This window comes from Myotis brandtii, unplaced genomic scaffold, assembly GCF_000412655.1.
Source record: "Myotis brandtii unplaced genomic scaffold, ASM41265v1 scaffold55, whole genome shotgun sequence".
NCBI classification, from domain to species: domain Eukaryota; kingdom Metazoa; phylum Chordata; class Mammalia; order Chiroptera; family Vespertilionidae; genus Myotis; species Myotis brandtii.
Window position 1 is genome coordinate 2,445,731 of NW_005370042.1, and position 7,500 is coordinate 2,453,230.

Sequence of the window (7,500 nt, forward strand, 5' to 3'; positions counted from 1 at the left end):
AATAAATAAATAAATAAATAAATAAATAATAAATAAATACCTTTCGGGACTTTCCGTTGCCCCTAGAATAAGTCGCAGAACTCTTACAAGGTGCCTAGAGACTTCTCACACCGACCACCACCCTTCGTGCCAGCTCCTTCCCAAACCCACAGGTCCAAGCTCGAGTCCCATCCCTGGCCCTGAGTGCCAGCTCTTCCCCCCCCCAATGCCCTCCAAGGCACCCCTCATCCAAGCTTCTGAGAGTTTACTTACTTGCCCGGTTCATTCTCTTGAGGAGATTCGCTCGTGAACAACCAAGAATAAAACTTCTCCCAGCCCTGCCGCCTGCTGGGTTTGTCTTCTTTGTGGCACTTACTATTCATTTACCCACTTGCTTGCTTGCTTGATGCCCTTCTGCTTGTGAACAGGACGTTGGGGATGTCATCTTTCCCTGCTGCCTCTCCGGCACCCAGAGCAAAGCCTGCTGCGAACAGGTGCTAGCAGTTTCTGGACAAACGCATGAAGACCGGAAACACTGCCAGGCATATTTAACTGAAAAATAATAGATACAGTCAAGTCCCATTAATACTCATACTAATAAATACCTTAGTATGTATTTATATTTGTGTTATATGTACTATTTGAATGAATGTATGGGGAAATCTTCAAGATACATTTTTCGACTGAGATATAATTAACATATTCTTGTATAAGTTTGTTGAGTTGATGTTTATATATTGCAACATGATTACCACATCATGTTAGCCAACACCTCTGTCACATCACATAATTATTAGTCTTATTAATTTTTTTAACAGCTCCTCTGGGATGACAGCTCCAGCTCCCTTTACGGTAAAGTGGCTCCATTTATTTTTATTTGTTGATTTTTACAGAGTGAAGTGACATGGAGCCACACAGGGTCATTGTGCTGCTGTCTGAGGTCTTTGTGGGGTAGTTGTGGGATCATGTGGGGTGCATGGGGCCTTGTGGGGTTGTGTGGGGCACAGGACTGGTTGTGGGCTTGTATGGGGTCACGTGAGGTTGTTGGGGTCGTTGTGGGGTGATAGAGTGTCACATGGTGTGGGGTTTCATATGGTCGTTGTAGAACGGGGCTGTGCCAGGCCTGTGGGGTCACAGTGGTGCTAACAAGAAGCAACAGACCCAAATGGAGTCACGTAATGATTTCTTTTCTGTGGTGAGAGTATTTAAGGCCTAGTCCCTTAGCAACTTTGAGGGATACAATACAGTACTGTTGACTCATCACTAGGCTGGGCATTAGATCCCAGACTTACTCTTCTTCTAGTTGCAAGTTTGTGCCCTTCAACCAATATCTCCCCAAGTCCTCATCCCAGCCCCTGGTGGCCACCATTCTACTGTCTGTGTCTACGCACTCAGCTTTTTAGACTCCACATGTAAGTGAGATCATACAGCTCACTTAGCACAATGCCCTCAAGTTTCACTAGTCACAAATGGCAGGACTTCCTCTTTTCTCATGGTTGAATGACAGTAATGTGTGTGTGTGTGTGTGTGTGTATATATATATACATATATATAGATAGATAGATAGATAGATAGATAGATAGATAGATAGATAGATATATATACATCTCTCCGTCATCCCCCCCTGCCTTGCTGCCATGAGGTCTCACTGACAAGCGGGCATCTGTGAACCAGGACCCGGGCCCTCACCAGGAACCACATGGGCCCGCCCCGATCCTAGACCTCCAGCCTCCAGGGCTGTGAGAGGAGGTGTCTGCCATTTCAGCCACTGGGCGCGGCACTTCCTCACAGCTGGGGCAGACTGAGGCAATCCTGCTACTAGGGTTGCCCGGCTTTCACCATCTGTGGCAGAAGTAAATAGCACACATCTTTATGAGCGCGTATTCGGCAATAAATCCATGCCTGTCACCTGGCAGCAATGTCGTTGTATTGACTCCAGCACTGTAGCCACCATCATCGGAGGGGACACCCCTGGATGTGTGACTGCCACCCGCCAGTCCAGCATGTGCCTCAGCCCCCAGAGACCCTTGTCCTTCCGCACCCGAGAAATGGGGATGATGGCAGGGTTAGGGGGTGGCTGTGAGGACACTGAGACCTCAAAGACCTACTCCTGACCAACGCCAACGGATCCGACAATGTGTACAAAGAGAGTCTCTTCTGCAAGACGCGTGTTGCTCATTGCATCCCACAGCTTGGGATGTTCGTCACCATCTTCACAAAATAGCCGACACGTATTTCGCGGTGGGCGGTGACGCGGGTGTGAAAGTCACACTGTCTTCACCGCTGTGCCTGGGCTGTGGCCACCGCCAATGGCCCCAAGCGGTTTATCCCAGTCCTGCCAGGGACAGCGAGGGACTCGAGATCTGGCGCGATGCGTGCGGGAGACACCCGGGAGAGCTTGCTCAGCAGATAATCTATGACTATTGAATTATGTGAAGAGAGAAGCAAAATGCTACTTGATCAAGTTATGAATATAGCCTCCAGCGTGGGACGTGTAGAAAACGGGCATGACCACTCATTTTCAAAGCCATAAGCGAGGACGAACCAGAGAGGGGAAGCCGGACAGAGGAGCCAGGCTTCCCTGCGCGGATCAGCGCACGGTGGCCCCCGCATTGTGGGCAGCCGCTGCAGGAGGGCTTCCCTTCTCACACGCTTTCCAGGCCTCTCACCTCCTGATCCCTCAGCAAAGCCGGGGCAGCCCCGGACAGTGGCAGGAGCCCACGGGCTTCTGGGACTCAGTTTCTCGCCCTGGTCTGAGGTTTACTTCCCTGTGTCCTTGAGTGACACGTGGTTTCGGAGCTCCAGGTCAAAGGCACATTTCCTTCCACATCTGCACACATTCCGTGCACTTTAGCATCTGTATGTGCAACCTGAACATTCCAGAATCGGCCATGGCAGCAATGATTCAGGTCCTCCAAGGCCAAAGGTCAAAGGCCACTTAGCCAGCTCAGCACCCGACTGGCAGCTCTAGCAAGGCAGTCCTCTCCCTTCTCCCTCACTCCCATCTCCCTCTCTCCCATCTCCCCCTCTCCCTCCCTTCTTCCTTTCCCTCCCCCTATCCCTTCCTCCTTCCAAATATGTTCTCATCCCAACTTCAGGAGCCAGAGCCCAGCCCGAGAAGGCGGGCACCTTGCCCCGGTGTGACATAGCTGTCCAGCGTGAGGAGGGAGCACCATGCCCCGGTGTGACACAGCTGTCCAGCGCAAGGAGGGAGCACCTTGCCCCGGTGTGACACAGCTGTCCAGCGCGAGGAGGGAGCACCTTGCCCCGGTGTGACACAGCTGTCCAGCGTGAGGAGGGAGCACCATGCCCCGGTGTGACACAGCTGTCCAGCGTGAGGAGGGAGCACCATGCCCCGGTGTGACACAGCTGTCCAGCCCCGGTGTGACACAGCTGTCCAGCGCGAGGACCTGGCCACCTAAGTGTCTCATTCTAGCTCCTCCTGAATTAAAACAAATCCAAAGTGCTCAGAAGGAGATGGAAATTGTGATCCCTTGTTTCTCATTAATGGAAACTGGGGGTTTTGCTGTCTCCTGCTCCCCTCCCTGTGTAGGTCCCCCCTCCCTGTGTAGGTCCCCCCTCCCTGTGTAGGTCCCCCCTCCCCGAGGCCTCTGCCTTTTCTCTCTCCTTCCCTTTCTTTCTCCTGAGGTTTACAGTTGCTGGAACCTCAAACCCCTGTGTTCCCTCCAAGTTTCCTCCCCCCGCCCCGCCCTCCCCCATGTAAATAAACAGCATTAACAATTTCGCCAGGAAGAAAGCTGCTTTAAGATTGGGCCAAAGCTAGCCATGAGCAGAGGGCGTGTTTAAAGGCACAGCAAGCGCATCAGGGGCCTCATATCTGTGTCCCCTAACCTCCGACCCAGTGAAGCCCATTTGCTCGGGCACAGCCACAGCCCGGCGGGCATCGCTGCCTGAATTCCTACGAGGAGACTTCACCTCCAAAATCTAAAGCAAGGCTTCCGTACGTCCAGGACTCTCACTCACGGAGCAACAGTAAATCCGACACAATTGTCACTCTAATAGCAGTGACGGAGCGAGTCAACTCCATTCCAGAGGACCCAAACAACCCCGATTGGTGAGGGTCTGATTGTGGGCGCCTCGGCCCACGGTCGGGCTCTCACGGATACTGTTGTACTTTCACGCTGTTTGTCTCGGGAATTCCCTCAGGGACAATGAATTGGGTCTTTGTTTAATTCTCTGTAATTACATGCTAACCAGGTACGACATTTTCCTCAGAGGTGATCAGTGGGTGATAGAATGAACGTGGCTGCTGGGATCAGTGCACGGAATGAAGTCACGCCCACTCCCTGTTTATCAGATGTCAGCACAGTCAGTGATATCCACGCCCTAACTTCAGCACATCTGTTCCTCTCGGGGGCAGAATTGCTTCTGGGTACACAGCTGAGGGGGTTACTGTCGGACTAAGTCCCCTCATTTATTAAACAGGCACGTGGGGTGGATGGAACGATGATTCCACACAGATGTCCATGTCCTAACCGACACCTGTGCATGTATAAGGGAAAGATAAGGATTTAAGTGCCTAGGGATAGGGCCTGGCCAGGGAGCTCAGTTGGCTAGAGCGTGGTCCAGATATGCCAAGGTTGTGGGTTCAATCCCTGGCCAGGGCACATACAAGAATCAGCCAATGCATCCGGCCGGTGTGGCTCAGTGGTTGAGCATCAACCTATTAGTCAGTAGGTCATAGTTCAATTCATGGTCAGGGCACATGCCTGGGTTGCCGGCTTGATCCCCAGTCAGGGGAAGCGGGTGTACAGGAGGCAGCTAATCAATGATTCTCTCTCATCATTGATGTTATTCTCTCTCCCTCTCCCTTGCTCTCTGGAATCAATAAAAAAATTAAAGCAAAAAAAAAAATCAACCAATGAGTGCATAAATAAGTGGAACGACAAATTGATGTTACTCTCTCTCTTTCCTCCTTCCTCTCTCTCTCTCTAATTACTTGAGAGAGAGGGAGAGAGAGAGAGAGAGAGAGAACATAGGGAGAAAGACATAAGTTATGGAGCTGGATAGTTTACATAATGGTATGCCCACAGCAAGCTTGGGAAGTGGGCTCCCTCAACTCAGAGAGGTTAAGTAACCTGCCCACCATCACACAGCTAGATAAAGTCCGGATTTAAATCCCTGCTTGTCTGACTTAAAAGCCCATGGTTTTTCCAGCATTCCTTTAGACGTTATCATAGAAAGTGGAGTGTAATTTCTATCTTGAAACACTTGTCTGGCTTAAGAAGACATCTTACATACCTTTATTATCAAATAACCTTCCTGTGTGAAATGCTGTCCATAGCTCACAGTACAGTGACCTGGTGGCTGCCACTCTGCCGGTCCTGGTTTATTTATTACATTTGTAAAGCACTTTTAAAAACTGTATGGTGACCCTCCCGGGAGGGTCCTGAAGGCCGAGGTTGCTCCTCCTCCTCCTTCTGCTGATAAGAACTCTGAGCTCCCAGGCTACGCTCCGTGTCTAATGACAGCAGAAAGCGGCTCCTGGCCCCGCATTTGACTCCAGGCCCATGACACTGGTCTCTGGGCGTGTCCTTCCCATCATGGCCAGAAATGTGATTTGCAAACATCTTCTGGTGCAGGGACTGGGCTGTGGTCAGCTGACAAGTAGGCATTTAGACAAATGAGCCGGAAACCATGTGCTGAGCTTGGGAGTTATTTTGAGGTCAAAAGCCAGACCTTCTCAAGCTGCAGGAGGCCCCGCGGAAGGCTTAGAGATCGCCTCCGCGGGTCCGGAGCAGTCCTGCTGAAGGCCGTTGTGTTCTGTGACCTGCTTACTACTGCATCCTGCGTCCTAGCGAACACACAGGCTCATGGAAGGCACTGACATTTTATTTTTAGTTGTAATGGTATAAAAAATATAAAATAACCACCTTTCTTTTTGAAGTTCTTTTGTATAAACACAGTAGTTTCTCTTCTCCCTCCAGGCTGGGTAGCCTGTGTTCATTCGTTTCCAGGAATTTTTCTTTACACAATATAAACTCATTCATGCAGCCAGGAGATTAAGTCCAAGGCTGACAGCACCCTTCCTTTGGAATTATGTACCAGCCCCCTTCCCCCCCGACAACAGGGACACCCATAATCAGTCAAGTAAACCCCTGAGCATACCCTCACTGTTCACATAAGTTTACATGCTTTTCTAAAATGTGCACAAATTATTCAGGGAACCCTGAATTTTGCATTTACTTGTTTATGATTTCAAGTGTTACTGTAAGGTCCCATCGATGTTCCTTGTATATTTACATCTTCATATTTGTTTGTTTGTTTGTTTGTTTTTAAATATATCTTTATTGGTTGCAGAGAGGAAGGGAGAGGAAGAGAAAGAGGTAGAAACATCAATGATGAGAATCATTGATAGGCTGCCTCCTGCACGCCCCCTACTGGGGATCGAGCCCGAAACCCAGGCAGGTGCCCTTGACCAGAATCAAACTCAGGACCCTTCAGTCCGCAGGCCGATGCTCTATCCTCTGAGCCAAACCAGCCAGGGCCATGTTTGTTTATTTTCAACCCACTAGTTTGAAATGCAAAACTCATTGAATTTTGTGCTTGGTTTTATTTTGGGGAAAAAAAAACACACAAAAAACAAAAACCTCAGTCTCCTCCTCCCCTTCTACTTACCTGCTGTGCATCCACGAATATGAAGGATCTGATTTCTGAGCACTTTGATTGCTTGAAATTTTTTTTTTTTTTTAATAGTCAGTCCATTCCCTTTCTATGTCCCTGATTCATTATAATCACCAGTTCATTCTGTACATCAGATTATTTATTCACTTGATTCTTAGATTCACTTGTTGATAGATGCATGTTTGTTGTTCACAATTTGTATCTTTACCTTTTTCTTCTTCCTCTTCTTAAAGGATACCTTTCAGCATTTCGTATAATACTGGTTTAGTGGTGATGAACTCCTTTAGCTTTTCCTTATCTGTGAAGCTCTTTATCTGACCTTCAATTCTGAATGATAGCTTTGCTGGATAAAGTATTCTTGGTTGTAGGTTCTTGGTATTCAGCACTTTGAATATTTCTTGCCATTCCCTTCTGGCCTGCAAAGTTTCTGTTGAGAAATCAGCTGACAGTCGTATGGGTATTCCCTTGTAGGTAATTGAGTCTCTTTCTCTTGCTGCTTTTAAGATTCTCTCTTTGTCTTTTGCTCTTGGCATTTTAATTATGATGTGTCTTGGTGTGGTCCTCTTTGGATTCCTTTTGTTTGGGGTTCTCTGCGCTTCTTGGACCTGTAAGTCCATTTCTTTCACCAGGTGGGGGAAGTTTTCTGCCATTATTTCTTCAAATAGGTTTTCAATATCTTGCTGTCTCTCATCTTCTGGCACCCCTATTATTCTGATGTTGGTACGCTTGAAGCTGTCCCAGAGGCTCCTTACACTATCTTCGTATTTTCGGATTCTTTTTTCATTTTGCTTTTCCGGTTGGGTGTTTTTTGCTTCTTCGCATTTCAAATCTTTGGCTTGATTCTTGTGCTCCTCTGGTCTGCTATTGGGTGTCTGT